A 17,386-nucleotide genomic window follows, 5' to 3' on the forward strand; every position below is an offset into this window, starting at 1 on the left:
AAAAAAAAAAACAACAAAAACCAAACAAACAAAAGGTATAAACAATAGATAAAATATAGCCCCAGAATTAGATGTGAGGTTAAAACAAGTTACAGTTTAAATCCCTAGATCGTTTCTAATAGGAAAATATTTAACTCATGCTAAAGTGCTCAAAGTTCTTAACCCTACTGCATTTCTCCATGCTGTTAAGGATGGCACTATCTTAGTGATTTCCTCAATGTACCATGTCCTGTGTTTTTCCATGTTTATTAATGGTCATTGTTTAAAACAAAAAGTAGAAGTGAAAAAATACTAAAAGCATGAGTTGAACTTAATAGTCATCCGCATTTCTTATGTCCAGAAATCAACATCACTTGGAGTTTTTCTCTTCAAGCTCTAGCACAGTCCACAGTATCCATGCCATTTGGATCTTTCATTTTTCCCCAGTAAGAAATTCTGAGATAAACCAAGACTCTGCAATCTTCTTGTTTTGGATTCATTTTCTCATTAGAAGTTTAAAGTCTTTTCTGCACACAGGTTTCTCTCTATGTCATTTATCTTCTCACAAATGTCTCTAGACATTAATAAAAGAGAGGAATCCTAAAGATATAAACCTACTTTTCTCTTCAACTCATTGGCTGCACCAGGACAGGTACCAGATTGAGCCAAGGGACACTCTGGTTGAAGTATTTGTTCAGCTGCAGATTTTGATGAGATTCTCAGCAATTCAATGTCTTGGCTCTCTTCTCATGCATTAAGACAAATACCTTAATTGTTGGATTAAAAGAACTCACTAGCAGAAACATTGTACACTGCCTATAAGGACAGCAAACTTCTACAAGTTGTGCCAAAAATTAATTTTCTTATTGTTTCAGTCCTTCTCTGTGGTCTTTCCTTGTCATAAGAAATCCCTTTGAGGAAAGAGTCGTGGACCACTCCTTTTCCATCCCCTCTTGGTCACTTTTCTTCTACTTATCTATTGCCAATGTTTCTAACGGGAAAACATACTCAGGATTTTGATGTTGAAATCATGGATGTTGCAACAAAATGAATAGCAGATCAAAAATACATTTTCCCACTTCAGTAGGAGCCATACCTCTGAACACTCTGCTTGCACAGAAGGTTAATGTGCAATCCAGAACTTGGCCATCTCTTGGTTCATAGGTGATGAGTCTTGACATCTGCTGACACCAGAGATAAGAGATTCATGCTAACTGACGAAATTAAGGTATTCCAGGAAAATGAAAAACTAAAAGAAATGCTTCTAGAACACATATTCAATAAAAAATATGGGAAGTGTCAAAGAGACAGTGGCATCCTTTGTTCTTGATGGTATGCTTGAGGAACTGGCAAAATAGTCAAAATACCTACAAAGATTAATTCATAAGGGGTTTTGAATCAAACCAGGATAGTTTGTGCTTCCTGGAAAAGTATCTGTGTTTTAATTAAGGCCACCTCCAAGGTTTAAAGCATCCAATTTAATCCTTGTCTGCACAAGAAAATCTGTGTCATTTAGCCAAGCAGCATTTGGACGGTTTTACACAAACTAAAAAGACCTCCATGAACATGCCTCTAACATTCATTAAGTATTTGCTTAAATCAGTCTGGCACATAGCAACCCTTCACTGAGGTACCTTCCTTTCAGCATGCCTCTGCAAGTTTATTAGCTTAGCCTGTCAATTTAAAATCTGACTTTAAAATGGTGCAATGTCCTCGTAGTTGAAGTCTTGGGAATAAAAAAAAGTTATTGCAGGTAGGCAGTTACCCCCCAAAAAGCCATTCATGTATATATTCCTTCCCTCTTGAGCAGCAAGAGGAGTTACTTTTGTCCTGCTCCATGGCAGGAAAGGCTGGAGCACAAATGTGAACAGTCTCTGTAGCAGAGCTGGTAAGGTAGAACTTGTCAGTCAAAGCCAACTTCAGTCTCAGAAATGCAGAACTTGCAATGCTACTACTGCCACGAGACAGAAAACCACAAGAGATCGCCTGCTCACAACTGAATTTTGCTCATCAAAGACTTGTGAGCACTATGGGGTAGCAGCTCTGGACTCCTCCCTGCCCTGCACAACTTCTTCTTACTCACCCTCTAAAGCAGGCAGAGCAGGCAGAACCAAATTCTACCTCAGGGGTCTCTAATCCGCGTCAGCAGTGGAAAAGCTGATTCACCCCTAGGCACTGTGTTCCAGTTTTAAACATGCAAAGGATCAGGCTGCTAAGCCAGACTGCATAAGAAAGGGGTAAGATACAACACATACAACACATAAACAGGCACTTTAATCCATACTCTGCATTTCAGTAGCATCATCAGTTTAATTTAGCATGTTTTCACATCTCAGGGAATGAGCTCAGAAGTTCCTATAACAAAATATCAAAAATTTAGTATACTTGAAGTCAATTTTTGAATTAAACAGTCCAATCAGTTTCCTAATTTTCCACCTTTTTTTGCTGCAATGTATTTCTAGCTTTTACAGAGTTTTCAAACAGAACATTTACACTGATTCTTACACAATGGTGACTCACATGAGAAACACGCTAGAACATGGCTGAAGGTTGTGGTGCATACTATTGACTCTTACACAAAAACAGCTAAACAAATGCTTTTACCCATGCTGCAAAACCCTGCTTGAACATCCAAAACCTTACCACTGACACTACTTTACACATTAACACAGTAGCTGCAACAGCAAATGCTTTTATCTCCATAAACCACCATATGTTTTGAAAAGCAACCTTAGATAAGAAGACAGTTTATCTGCCTCCCACACTCTAACGGGGATTGAAACAGATTTCACTTCTGTAATACTTTTTGAGAAAGAACAAGTAAATTCATTTCTGCACTTGAAATACAAGAACATACTTTTATTGTGCAACAGCAAGCAGCATCTCTCCAAAATGAATGGTACCAAAAGAAATTGCTTGATTTTGGGGCAATTTTTGATAGCTGCACTATCACCTATCAGGCAGACCAAACACTTTAGGAAATTGACAAGCAACAGTTATAGAAAAGAATGATTGTAATCTTGGAAGTTTTACTTTTTCCCTTCAGTGGAAGTCTCCCTTTACTTCTCTGCTTCAAGTTATCAACACACAGCTGCCACACTGCCAAACTTAGCCTGGTGCTCAGACTGCAACCATTCTACAGGACCTCCCAGGAATGTAACAAAAGAACCATCCTGCCTCTGTTCTTTTCACCCACCTCCACCCCTTCTAGTACCCTGTTTTTTTCTCACTGAAAGATCCAAAATCCCCACTTTTACCACCTTTTACTACTACTAACCTCATCCGTGTGACCCCCACACCACACACACACCCTATACCCACCATTAAAACCATGGGGTTTCTATCACTTATTGTGAGGAAGCCTATTTTTTGTAGATAAATTTTCAAAATACAATAATTTATCTTTATTCCCCTTGCCCGGTTTCCAGAACTTCTGCCACCTAAAGTGCTTCAATCACACTTCAATCACTGTTATTTTACATCACTATGAAAATGATCAGACTCACCCATTCTCATAAACTACGGTTACACAGAAGCTTTTCAGAAACTCTATCCAGAGCTACGCCTGTGCATAATGCAGTATTGATTTGCATCCTCTGAGAATGTGATTAGATAGTAGAAGCTGGGCCACAGGCCCTGAAATCTGCAGTCAGACTCTCTTCCAGCAGAACAAATGCCACTTCGCCTGCTGGCATCCTCATCTGAGGCTGGGAGAAGAAGGCTCATTAGAGCTGCACTGTTATTTCTTTCCTTCCCTGCTGCAGAAGAGCTCCTAAAACTCTGCAGGAGCTTATCTTACCCAGAGATGAGGAAAAGCTTATGCAGAATGCATGCAGTTCTTCAGAGACAGTTCTACCGGGGGAGGCCAATTGCTAGTTAATCAAAAGCCTCTTATCTGGAACCACCTGGACATTTAAGCTGTTCTAAAAAGAGGCCTAGGAATCCCAGCTGGACTATTTCACATATTTAGAGGTTCTCTATGAGGCAGCATGGCAGAAACATACTGTCAGGAAGAGGTTGGTACCATCCTTTCTTGGGCACAGCCCGCACTTGGATCAGCTTAAGCTAATCAGAGATACCCAGGAATAGTTTCCTATTAAGATGGCATCCATAGGAAAGAAAAAAAGCAAATCCTATCTCATAAAGCATGCAAGAATACTTAATATAACTTATAGACTACCAGACTACTCTTTCTTACAAGAGAAGGGATTTGATCTTATGTCAAAATACATTTTCCAGTGAAAAACAAAGCATGTTAGCAGAGTGCTAACAACACTGCCCAACTGCAGTTACTGTGCTGGCACTGAGAAATTTCAGCCTTCCTTCAAACAGAAAGCAATGCTCCAAATACTCTAGATCAAATGGAGAAAACACTGATTGTTTACAGCAGAGCAACAAAGCCAGGTCATGAGATGTTATTTTTTACTTTAGAAAAGTAGGGGCTGCACTTTGATTCTTTTAAAGTCCTGTAGAGTCTACTGCAGCTGCCCTGCTACTGATATTAAAAACAACGCAGGATACAGCTTGACAGAGATGCTATAATTGAGAGCATCAATGTTCTAATTACTTACAACAGCAGTTTTAAGGCTGACACCTGTGACAAAGTGAACAAAGGTGAAACAGCTGTCTGGAAAGGTGGATTCTAAACACAACGTTTGCTTCCAGTACCACATTACAGCAGGGAATTCTGACCTGCTAAGCCTCCCACTGCCAGCAGCACAGGGCTTTTAGTGGCTTACTCAGATCAGTCTGTTTTCTTGCAAGCAAGGGACCAGAGAACCTTTCTTCTGCCTTGCAAGTAACTTTGTGACAGTCCATTTGCTTCAGCTTGTTCTGCTGCAGCTTTCCTTATAAGCTTTAACGCACACACAAAAAAAGAAAAATACCACATGGCAATAATGAACTGACTAGAAAAGCTGGAGACCAGCCACGAAGAATAGCACACATTTGCTAAAAGGAAAAGAGAAGCCTCACTATTGCGTATAAGTATATACTGAAGAACAAGGGGGGAGCGGAAGGTGAGGGTGGGGGAAGGGGGAAGAAACAGTTTGAAAATAAATTTCCCAGTCATAAAGAAAAGAAAGCTTTAATACTTCACGGGATCACAGAGCGCTCCAAAAAGCAATGCCTGACCTCGCCCTACAAACGAATCAATGACCGGAGCAGCGCCAGCAACACCAAGACGTACAGATCCTCACATTTCGGGTCAGATTTGCAGAGTTTCAGTCAACCTGCAGGCTGGCTGCTGCTGCGCCTTCACATGCATTTAAAGACTATAAGAAACAGCAGTTGTGTTATTTCTCATCTTGTGCAGCACACCCCGCTGCAGCTCCTCGGTCTCCCCCCGGGGTCAGGTTAAACCAGGAGCCCTCAGCAAGGGCCCGGGTCAGGCAGGGACCCGGCCGGGGCAGCCTCCCGCTGCCACCTCACCCGAGACCCGAACCGGGGCTGCCCCGCACCGGACCAGCCTCTGGGGATCAGGAACCGCTGCCTCAGGGCAGGCGGGAAAACAGAATCACACAATCAACTAGGTTAGAAAAGACCTCGGACATCATCGAGACCGAGCACCACGGTGTACAGAGAGCCCGATACCGCCGCTGGCCCCGACCCGCACCCCCGGGCTGCCCCTCACCCCGGTGCCGGTTCCCCTGCCGGAGCCGCCTCCCCTCACGCCGCCACCACGGCCCGTGTCCCGCACAGCCCCGCACTCACCGCGGCGGTGGCATCACCCCTTCGCCCGCCCCGCGCCCGCTGTGGCGGCGCTGGCGCCATGTGACCGCTGCCTCCTCCTCCTTCTCCTCCCCATTCTCCTCCTCTTCCTCCTCCTCCTCCGCCGCCATGACAGGCGGGGCTGGGGCAGCCGGAGAACATGGCGAGACCTGAGGGGTATCGCCGAGGAGCTGTGAGGCTGTGGCCTGCATCCCTTTTTCCGAGCTGTGAGGGGAATCAGGAGTGCAGGGCTTTGGATGTGCGGCTTTCACTCCCTTCCTCCCCTTAGATTTGCTGTGTATGTCTCATCCCACTGGGTTTACACGGTGTCTGGCAGCTCTTTGTGACGATCAGAGCCTTTTCCAGCCCCTCGAGGTATTTGTTTCGGGCTTTTCATCCCTAAATGGCCCCCTGGAAGTTGGGACATAATTGTTTGGGTCGGAAAGTCTCTCTGGAGATCCCATCCTGCCCGACTCTGCCAAGGCAGGTTCACATGGAGCTGGTGACACAGAAATGTGTCCAGGTGGATTTGGATCCAGAGAGGGGAGACTCCGTGACCTTCCTGGGCAGTTGTTCCAGTGCTCTGCCACACTCAATGTAAAGAATGTCTTACTCATCTAGAAGATAAACCTCTTGTGTGTTAGTTTATGGCCATTGCTCCTTATCCTGTTGCTGGGGACCACCAAAAAGAGTCCAGCACCATCCTCTTGGCACCCACCTCTTGAGATATTTATAAGTATTAATGAGATCCCTTCTCAGTCCATAGACTGAAAAGGACCAGCTCGAGCAATCTTCCCTCTTATTAAAGAGATACTTCAGTCCCTGTATTTATCCAGGGGCTTTGAAGGGGGAAAAAAGGTGTGTAGGTCAGGCTGATGGAGGATGTCTGGGCTGACCAGCCTTGGATCCCTCACCCTCCAGCTTGAGTTGCCATGTGGAATGTGAGGGCCTGGTTTCTTCAGCTGGAAGAGGGACATAGCAGAGGAAAATCTACCACAACTACACTGAAGTAACCTGAGATTGGCAGTTAATGTGCTTCCATAGCGACAAGATTTATGTCCTCACAGGTGGGGAGTCGTGCTGAAACCTCAGATCTTTCATTTACAGAGTAAGGGGTCAAACCACTGGCTTTCTAAACCCACCACACCACAGATCTGTCTTTGTGCAGGACCGATTTGATAGGTGGTGTTTCTCCAGGCAGGTAAAGGGTGAAGGGGTGAGGCTGGAAGGCATGTTGGGTTTGTAAACCCTGGTGAGGTTTAAGAACAAAGTCATTTTCAGATTTGCACGGCATAGTTGGGACTGGAAATTTATTTTATAAATATCCAGATTACAGAATTTGAGCTCCTGAGTGACACTTTGAAGATGGCAGTTTTATTTTATTGAAGTGGAAATTAAACTGGGTTGACACATCCAACCCTATTCTTTGGTGGATATTGCCCCCAGTATCCAGAGATTATGGCAAGGTGCTTTATAATAACAAAAATAGAGCAGAACCCAGAACCTGTCAAAGAGCTGTAGCTGGAGCATTAGAGTACAGAGGGCAAAAAGGCAATCCATAATCAGAAGCTGCAGTGAGAGAAAAGGGAGTTAGAGCCTGTGGAGGGGTTAGTAGTTGGATGGTAAGGGGGTAGCAGAGATCAGGATGAAAGCAAGGTGCAGTTAAATGATATAGCCACACAGTCAGCCCCCATCAAACAGTTTTTCAGAATTCCTGCTTCATAATGGCTAACATGCACCTTTGATCTCTCTCTCATAATAATTTAACCCAAGGACTGCAAGTGTGTGTTAAGCTCTTTTAGGTAAAAGCAACTCAGCATATATGCTATCTGTTTTCTGCAGAAACATTAGCCTGGAAGTCCTAATTTGGCCAGTTGTTTCCCACCTTGTAAATCCTTGTAATTCTTATCGATAAGAATTTCCCTGGTGCTTGGATTATCATTTTATTAAGAGAATTAATAAATCTATACTTTTTAGTGTCATTTACTGTAAGGTCTTTGGGACGTATTTCACTTCTCAAAATTCCTGATAATGATAATCTGTCTAGCCCAATTGCTTAATAAGATCTGTGATAACTCCTTAGTGTTAACTAGTTGACCCACTTCCTATGTGCTCTCAGCAAGGGGCAAGAACTCATATAAAAGTCCTGGCAAGAAGCCGTAACCCAAAGTAATCCTGTGTCAGTGTGGGTTGGGGTCAAAATTTGGGTCCCATATGTATTCAAGCACTGAAATTTGATTTCTGTTGTTGTCATGTCTTGGACACAGAAATTACACAAGAGAAATGGACAGTCAGCTACAAAAGCTATTCTTTAAATCCTGTCTCTTTTCCTACATTGATCCATCTGCTTTGTGAAAAAGGAGCCAAATGTCCCCTGAACCAAACAGAATTAATATGTATTATTTTTCCAAATCCAGATTGTTCAGAACAAATTTCTCCAGCTGATGTGTAGTGCTTGTTGACCAGCTGTGATGGAGAAGACTGGAGAAAACTCCAAATATTCTTTCAATAACTGGGGGGACTAGCATTTATTTCAGTGGTTTCCTGTTACAATTGTTTGCCTGTGGGCTGTCTATGACTGAAATCAGTCTGCACATTCCCCGGTAGAATTTCTAAGTGAGTCTGGTTTTGAGTGGCATAGAAAAGCCCTTGTAGGTGCTGGAGAGTTCTATTTGGAGTGTTTGAGGAAGCAGGACATTTGTCTGGTTGCTCTCAAACCTCTTCCTTCCTATTGTTACTTTTGCTGAAGACCACTTGACATGGTTTTTTTGCCTGCTTTCCCAAGGAAATGAGGTCAAATGACAACTCAGAGCATGTATATGGGCTTATCTGTTCTGCTGTCTCTTCTCAAGTACTTCTGAAATCTTGGACCATGTGTATCAAATTTGACAGTGGGTGGAGATCTCAAAGGGATTATATTCTAAATAGCTTTGCAAAAACAGATGTCTGAATAGGAGAGACTGTTATCCACCACAGAGGAAAAGCCCATAGCATAAGATCATCCCACATACCCTTAAATTTATTAGGAGCACTCAGGAAAGAATCTGTGGAGCTCTTGTGGTTCATCTATTGAAGGCATCAATTCTGTGCTTTGGAGCAGGTGAAAAGGCAAAATGGATATTCAGTACACTAAGACCGGAATAGAACAAGATGGAAAATATTTGCAAAATCAAAAATGTTTGCACATCTTGAATACTGTGTGGAATTCTCCCTAAAGCACCAAGAAAGGTAAAGAGAAAAGCAATGAACTTACTGGAGATGTGGAATTGCTTCCTTAAAAAAAAAAAAAAATTAAAAAATGTATTTGAATATGTTTGAATGGTTTAATTTTGAAGGAATTCTGTGAAGGGATGTTAATATGATAGTGGTCAAAAAATCTATTGTAAGAGAAAAAGTGAATTATGTGTTTCTTACAGCATAAGATTTAGATATCCTGAGTGAAATTTCCAGGCAATAAATTTAAAATAAGCAAAAGAAAGTATGTTTTCTCTAGAGTTACAGTTGTAAATTGCTGCAAGTGTATTGGAGAGGCCAAAAGTATAAATGTTCTCATGAGTGGATTAGAAATGGAAATGAGAAAAATGTCCATTGAAGCCTCTTAAGCATAATGCTAATGCAGCTGCCAGCTGAGGAAATATCCAAGTAAAAGGGTGAATTCAGCCAGCAGATTAAGGCACCTAAATTTGGTTTTCGGTGTGTAGGTGTCTCCATGTGAACCAGATGTCTAAGCTCCCCTTATACTCAGCAGAGAATTAATGTGGGATTTAGTTACATAAATGCAGGCATCGAGTGCCAGTTTAGGCACTGAGGAGTTTTCTACCTGGCCTCCTGCTCCAAGAAGCAGCAGGTATGCTAAAACAGCCTGTTCTATCTGAAATCTTATGTGGAAGTTGTTGATATCTCAGTCCACCACAGTTGTCACTGAGCACAGATGGTTGGCAAGCTGAACCCTGCTCATGGTTGCACAACAAGCTGTTCAGACCACCTCAAGGCAGCTAGATCAGTGTATTCTGAACAGCTGAGTAGCTCTTTGCTTCATCAACTGTATTGAGTAGTTCTCTATCGACTGTAGGAGGAATTTGCATGCAGATGAAGACATCGGCATGGGGACACTTCAGTGTAGGTGTCAGAACTTTTAGGGTTTTCCAGGCTGTACAGAGGGAATAATGCTTAGCTTTTAATGCTGTTTCCTGAATTTTCCTTAGCTAGTCATACCAGTGAATTGATTCAGGGAGTTGATTTAGGGGAATTGATTTAGGGGAAGAATCCAAGAGGTTATGTATGAAAAGCCATCCTGAAATACTCAGATCTGTTGGTAATGAGGCTTGTGTGAAGAATTAGTGACAGTGTGTTGTATTATGGTGCATGGATATGGAATGACACTTGGAACACAGCTTAATGACTCCCTAAGACTGGAAGATATCCAGTGGCCAAGAATTCTGGGGCAACTACAGATACTTCAGCTGACACCCAGAATGGCCAGTTCTTAAGCCATTAAATCCTGTAGCTGAAAGAGATTTTTTTTTTTTTTTTTTTCCCCACAAAGGGAAATCAGAATGAATTTGGTTGATGACAGGCTTTGCACCCTGTCATCTGTGAATCAAGACCAGTTAGGTCTTGTTAGAGTAGCACAACTTCCCTAAGAAGAATTTAGGCTAAGATTCAGGGCAAAGAAATCAAAAAGAAGGATAACTGGAAAAGCTAGATGATAATTAAATGAGTTTTGGAATGCTGAATGAGTTTTTTCCTCAGCCTCTCAAGCTTTAAATTATTTACATTTTCTTGTTGGAAATACAAAACTTTTAGCACCAAGGCTGTCCTCTTAGGCTGATGAAAGTTGATGAAGAAAACAAGTCAGCAAGCTCAATAGTTTCTTTTTTGGATGTCCTACAACAAGCTATGAAGCATTTTTCAGACTTCATTGGGCATCAGCTGTGCTCCTGCACATTTTATTGACAGAATGCTTTGATAGTGCAATAAATAATAACAATAAAGAATAAAGAATTCCTTCTAGCATTGCTGGTGTCAGGAGAGCATTGTACCTCTCAAATATCCTGCTCAGACAGAGATGAGAGCAAACCTAGTATGTTACAATAAACAGACAAAACTAATAACAAGCAAAACGAATATGTTACAAGAAACAGGTTTTCTCCCTTTTCCCATACACAAGACACAGATAAGATCTCCAAACAGCTAAATACATTAACCCATTATAATGAAGCATTACAATGAACCATTGTAATGAAGCAGGAAACAAGTAGTAAGCTGGAACGATGAGCATGTGTGATGTTGCCCTAAAATCTGCAGGAATATGAGGAAGGAGCCAGTTGTGTGGCATGCAGTGCCTGGGAGAATTCACAGATGTAAGGATCTTCCAAAGAGTTTTGTCTTAGCAAGGAATTGCAGCAATGAGCATACAGAGTAATATTGTCATGGTCTCTTCAATTCTCTTTAAATTTTTGTCCTTCATTTTTCAGCCCAGGCTGTTATTTTTCTGCACTTCTTAACATTTTTAAGTTCTTCTGTAGAGTCTCTCCAGAATTGAAGAAGTTGTGTTTTATCTTTGAGGTGTTGCTGGCTAAATTCCATCTGTTTTTCATGTTCTGAAGTTCTCACTCTTAAGATCTGGGAGTGAGATGCTACATTTTCTAGAATTTCTTTTTACTGAAATAAAACTTTCCTTGGAATCTGTGGAGGGAAGTAATTTGCTAAACATTTGGTCCAGTGTTGCTCAACTGTGCTCAGATCACTTCACAGGCTCTGGAGCCCAGTCAGCCTGGGCTGATTTCTTTTCCACTTTGGACTGTTTTGCAAAGTTTGAGAATGAAAACAATCCCATAAACCCAAGAAGTCTCATAATTGAATTGGCTTTTTACCAGTGAACTATATTACAACTCTACCAAGAGTTTCCTTCCATCGTTGTTTCAACTCTGATAAGAGAAGGGAAAAAGTTTATTTGCAGAGGAGTTCAGTCTCATTATCTTCTTTTTACAGATGTGGAAGTTAAGCACAGAAAGATGAAGTTGTTTGTTCCAGGTCATCCAACAAAGCAGTGGCAGACAAAAAAAATAGAAGTGAATCCTTCAGTGCTTTTTCTGTTGCATCACTCTGTCTTCCTGTTTTGATGAAAACTTCTAAAATGTCATTTTCATAGGTAAGTATGTGAGAAATACTCAGACTTCCTGAACAGTCTGACAGAATCTTTAGTTATGTCACAGAAACTGGGGTTAGATAGAGTTCAAGCTAAAACTAGGACTCCAAGCCTGAATTCTGGCATTTCTGTTATAAAGGGTTTTTTTTTTTGGTAATTTTTTTCTATACAGCAGGTATAATCTTTCATCAAAAGATATCTCAGCCTCTAGCACCAAATCTGTTGTACAACAGGATGCTTTTTTGCTTTTTCATACTACAGGGGGTTTTTCTGCATTTTTAGGAATGGGCTTTCATTTTCCTAGAACTAAAAAATGCATAAAAAGGATGTATGTGTAATAAGGAAAGGGTGGTTATCCAGTAATATTCATTATTATCCAGTAATATTCATTGTTCCATTTTAGATTTCTTTTTCCCATTGGTTTTATAAAATTATTCTCTTTCCTACTAACTGGGGATAATTCCTGCTTCTCTGTAGCAATTTTAATCACAGAGTGGTACTTGTCTTCTTTTTCTTCTGCCCCTCCCCTCCAATTTGTCTTTCTTGTCTGTTTCAATAACACATCTTAAAAAAAATTCACAACTTGGCAATTTTCATGAACAATCAGACAGTGATTTACAAACTTGTACTTTAAATCATTCTTCTTTTTCAGGGGCCTGACATATGTTTGCAGTAAACCTCATCTTTGCATTGTTTTTTTCAAAGAAGATGTGAAATTCAGGAGTAGTTGTGTTTCCTACCTTATGCACATGTGAGAAACTGCAGAGGAAATTATATTCCTATAACTTAGAGGACAAAAATTAGGAGACATGACTGTCCCTCAAGGTGCTCTCTCCATAAATCTGGATTTATTTCTTGATGTCTTTATTTGTTATATACAATATATTGATAAAATTATTACTCCCACAGCTTGTGCCTACTTTATCTTTTTAGACTAGAACCACTTGCAGCTAAACAGTTTCTTGTTGGGCAGTTAAATATCACTACAAGCAGGGATGCCTGACCTGTCTCAGAATTCCCAGGCAAATTGAAAGAAAAACAAGAAAAAGAAAAAATCCCCATCAGCAACGTACTCTTTGTTGCTCCATTAACTTGTGGCTTACCAGAGAAATATGTTAAAGTAGGCTGTAAAAACCAGTATTTCTAAAATGCAAGTTTTAGAAGTGTCATAAACTTTATTTCAATAAATGAAAACAAAAATAAGTCTTCTGATTGGTCTATACAGTACCCAAGAGCTGTGCAGTTAATGTAAATTTACTCCTTATTTTAGCATGAAAAGATCGGTATGATTAAAATGCTCAAGGCAATTCAGGGGCCTATTAAATTAAATGAATGACTGGAGGAAACCATTATTTCACTATCTGAAAATGTCAAGCTCTGAAAGAAGTGAACTGCCTGAGGAAAATGGTGAAATTGAAAGATAAATACCACAGAAATCTACCCTGAATAGACATTGTGCTGTTCTAGGGGAATAGCATGTTAATAGCAAGGGAATTCTGTGTGAGCTGTGAGATGCCCCCTGGTGTATTTCTGCTGAGATATTGTACATGGTCAGAGCAGGAGAAAACACCAGGACAGAACACCTGAAGTATTGACAGGGGATAAGAAAGTGTAAAAAGTACAGGAAGCTACATAAGGACACAAAGCTGAAGAAGAGGGACTGGTGGCAATGCCATTTAGCATCTAACTGCCATTTACAATCAGAAGAATTATCTGTAAGATACTCAGATTTAGGTAGCATTTTCAGTAGTAGGGGTCCTGTATGGTGACAGGGATCCAGCTGGGGAAAGGGTCAGCAGCATTTTATGGATGCTATAGGGGGAAGGGAGGTTGGAGAGGCTTTGGAGAGCCCCAGAGAAAGGAGTTCTGTTCCTCACCCTAATATATCTCTAATAGATAGCATTGTGAGGATTATGGGGATCCCCAAACTTGCCTGTGCAGCCATGTGTCTGAATTCCTCTCACCACAAATCACAATATACTCTGTCTTTTTACAGCAAATTCTTTTGGGGCTGCTAAGAGGAAGAAGCAGGGAGGGGACAGGAGAAAAGGAACTATTTCAGCAGAGGGAAAGGGAGGAATAGAAGGTACTGAGCCCCAAAGGAGGGCTTTAGAGTGCAAGGATTTCTGTTCCTATTACTGAGGTCAAAAATCACTGCTCCAGAACCAGTGCTCTGACAGTAATGCCTGCTCCCCTTGCTTTCAGGGACAGCAGTAGAAAGGCAAGTAGAAATTGATTATGGCCTGTGTGCCTTGATGTTTGTGTGTAATCAAGAACCATGAGCAGAGTCCCTGTGTTCCAGGTAGTGCTGCAGTGACTAGTGGGATATGCTCTTACAGCAGCCACGGATTTCAGGTAGAATTTTAAGTAAAGTATCATTTGTTAGAGAAATGCTAGTAAGTAGCAGTAGTATCTCAAATAGGATAAGAAGAGAAAGAAGTGGAAATATTCCAAATTCTGAGATTAGGCTGATTGGCATGAGGAGGACTTAGAAGAGTCAGGATTTTCTTGGAATAGTCTTGTCAAGGAAGAGAGAAGTAATCTGTGATTGGGGTAAGATAAATTAGAATTCTGTTGCCTCTAAATTGGGATGGATGGCTCTTCTACAAACTTAAGTGGCAGTTCTAGATGCTAAGAAGTTGTTCTGTGGTGTTGATTATCCAGGAATTTTCAAGAAATAAAGTCACGTAAACCATAAGGACCTAAATATGTGTAGACAAGAGCAGAATCAAAAGTAGGTGATTCTAAGAGTTTGGGGGGTGAGTTCCTGTGCTATAAATTACCTGTTTATAACTGGATATTTAGTATTTGAAATTCTCTTTTGGAGGATGACAAAACAAAATGTGTTTGTTGCTTCATTCAAGAAGAAAAAGAGTATTATAAACTGTTTTCATAAGTAAATTAATCCAAATCTCAATCCTTTTTGTACGCCCTTGTGATGGAAAAAAAAAGTATATAATTTTGTATCATCAAGAGAAAATACCAGGTGTTGAGACAGGTATCTGATTTTAATGCCTGCATATTCTGGAGATTTTTTACTAATGAAAATTTTCGTTCTTTTGTGGATCAAATAAGTGAGGACTTGGAAATGAGGAAATGAGGGCAAAATCCCTTTGAACAGATCGATACTGGCTGTAACAAAATTTAATTTCAGCACTTCATTGCTTAAAAATGTGCTGTAAATCAAACCATCCTGGTGTGTTCTTACAGCCTTTGTTTCTTTTTGTTGCCAAAAAGAAAGAAGATAAAAATTTCAGCTTTCATTGTAATGAAAGCCTCCAGTTCTTGTGATCACAGGAATAAAGCCTTAAAGATTTGACAAATACATAAAATGATGGCTCATCCAACAGAGTCAAATTAAAAATAAAAAAATAAGTGAAAAGACAAAGGGAAATAGCTTCTAGTATTTTTTAACAAAGCCATTCTTCTGATTTTACAAAGACCAACTCCAGATTTTGTTGGCGCTCAGGCTGGTAATGCTGAGCATGAGTCCCAAATATGTTGTCTGGCAGTGCACCAGTTTGAGTTAAACCAAAAGATATTATCCATTCTCCTAAATGCAAGCTTCTGCTGCAACAGATTTTGAAACCAAGTTATCTGAGAGTTACAAAGCAATACCAGATGGTGACTGTAGGTTGGCTGGAATTTGTGGTCTCTCTCGTCTTGCCACATGTTTCACCACTTTCAATATACTAAATTATATTGTTCAGTTATTTGTCTCCTTGGCTCAACAGTCCCTTTCTTTCATGTTCTGGACTGGTGCAATTCTTCCTGGTTTCACTAGGTGGGTCCCCACAACAGTGCACTGGGGAAGCAAAATACTGAGTAGCCTGAACACACTCAGGTAACTTTTATCTCCCAGTCAGCTTTATTTTCACTGCTTTTGGCTGAAGTTCATTACACCATATGCTTTGATGTACAGTCTGGTGATCAGAGTGTTGGGAAGTTGTGGCTGGTTCTTCCTGGGACTATGAAATTTTGAACTTACCTATTTCAAATTGACTTTACAACCAGTGTAGGGTTTTTGATAGCCAGTTATGTTCAGTCCCATCAATTTCTGCAATTATTTTACCTTTCAAAGGGTGGTGAAAAGCTGGTGATCAGCAGCATTAGATATATCCTTCCTTTCCAAAATCACATAATTTTTAATGCTTTAATACTTTTTATACTAGTCCAAAACAAAATCCTTTTCATGTGTGTGAAGTATTAACTTGATGCCTTAAAGATCTGGAAATAAAGCAACATACTTTCAAGACAATATTAGTATAGGAGGTAATATAATTTACTGGTGGCCTCCAAGGGACAGATATGGAAAAGTGCCCACCCCACATAAGGTGAATACAGTTCTATAAATTTAGCAAATTAGTATAATTGACAAGAATCTCCAATTAGAAGCATAAGTGATGAAGCAGTTCCCCCCTTTTGGTTCCACAGTTTCTGTAGCCCCTTTTTAGACAGGAACTGAACTTTTTTTTTATGACAATGTGTCTGAAAGAGCTGGTTTCAACCTTGGCTCCCAGAAAGCCAAGATAGGATAGAGGCCTTGGACCCATGGGGTTTGGAGCTGCTGAAATGTGTTTTGTCTTTCTGCTTGTCAGGGTAGAGAAGAGGTAGAGAAAACTACTGAAGCCAGATACAAATACAGTAATAGGCTACAGAGCTACAAATATATGTGTAAAGAATATAGAGAATATATAAAAGCAAAAAAGGTAAAAATCAATTTGGCTAGTATTAAAATAAAGACTTTTTAGTCAGTCTTCAAAAATTTTCTTTCCAAGTGTTTTGTATGTGTATATTTAACATTGAAAAGTATTTACCCCCTAGACCTGACCAAAACAAAACCCAACACAAAACTTCAGATCTCTGTATCTGGTAATGTCCCATAGAGAAGAAAAAGGAAAAAGAAAGCAGCTATTAACAATCTTTTTAATGTCCATGGTGCTCTTACTGAGGAGATAAGTGGCTTCTTTGCTCTCTCAGATTGTGCCTTAACCCTGCAAAGAGAGAAGATCCTTTAACCTGCAGAGAGCTCTGTACTGTTATGTCCAGGCTGTTTCAGGCATTGAAACTTGTACACTTCAGCCCATGGCTCTTCATCATGTAGTCTGTAACACTGATTTAACTTATAATGGTTAACTCTTACTCTGGGAGACTTATCTAAGGATAACTTCAGCATTCACTTCTGATATCTTGACGCCTAAGAAAAAAAACAAAACAGACAATTTCCATTACTGTGAGGTTTGCCATTATTTTTTCTTCCTCATTTGTTCCCCTCTTACCCAGGATCACTAAGTAAATCCTTTTAATCTGCTTCTTTGATATAATTAGGTAATTCATGTGGAAGCCTATCAAGAAGCACAAATTTTGATTGAACTAAAGGTTTTATTCCTTGTGATTTATGTTTAAAGGGCAAAGAAAGGTTTACAAAATTCTTACATTATGTATTACATAGATAAACTGAAAACTAAAGTTGATTGTTTTCTTGCTCAGTAACCAGCTTGCATTAAATAAAACTCACAATCATTATTGACTATATTTAAAGTCAGA

At 40.3% G+C, this 17,386-nt stretch overlaps 2 protein-coding genes across 8 annotated transcripts in view; one reads left to right on the forward strand and one right to left on the reverse strand.

Annotated features, from left to right (window-relative positions):
- GALNT11 (polypeptide N-acetylgalactosaminyltransferase 11) overlaps positions 1-5,841 on the reverse strand; it is a 46,738-nt gene extending 40,897 nt beyond the window's left edge. The window contains exons 1-2 of one of the 4 annotated variants that reach the window (XM_023921953.2): positions 2,063-5,617; positions 1,076-1,160 (exon numbers count right to left, since the gene is read on the reverse strand). The gene's annotated coding sequence lies outside the window, so the exon portion shown is untranslated. Of the gene's footprint in view, positions 1-1,075; positions 1,161-2,062 lie in introns of those variants that run through there. The other 3 variants (XM_023921952.2, XM_023921956.2, XM_086865844.1) reach the window with 3 other exon arrangements.
- The window catches only part of PRKAG2 (protein kinase AMP-activated non-catalytic subunit gamma 2), a 244,625-nt gene continuing 232,606 nt past the window's right edge, over positions 5,368-17,386 (forward strand). Inside the window, exons 1-2 of one of the 4 annotated variants that reach the window (XM_086865886.1) lie at positions 5,368-5,510; positions 11,683-11,842. The gene's annotated coding sequence lies outside the window, so the exon portion shown is untranslated. Of the gene's footprint in view, positions 6,756-11,682; positions 11,843-17,386 lie in introns of all 4 variants that reach the window. The other 3 variants (XM_086865894.1, XM_086865876.1, XM_086865916.1) reach the window with 3 other exon arrangements.

The sequence above is a fragment of the Cyanistes caeruleus genome, chromosome 1 (genome assembly GCF_971803275.1).
Source record: "Cyanistes caeruleus chromosome 1, bCyaCae1.hap1.1, whole genome shotgun sequence".
Classification (NCBI taxonomy): Eukaryota; Metazoa; Chordata; class Aves; order Passeriformes; family Paridae; genus Cyanistes; species Cyanistes caeruleus.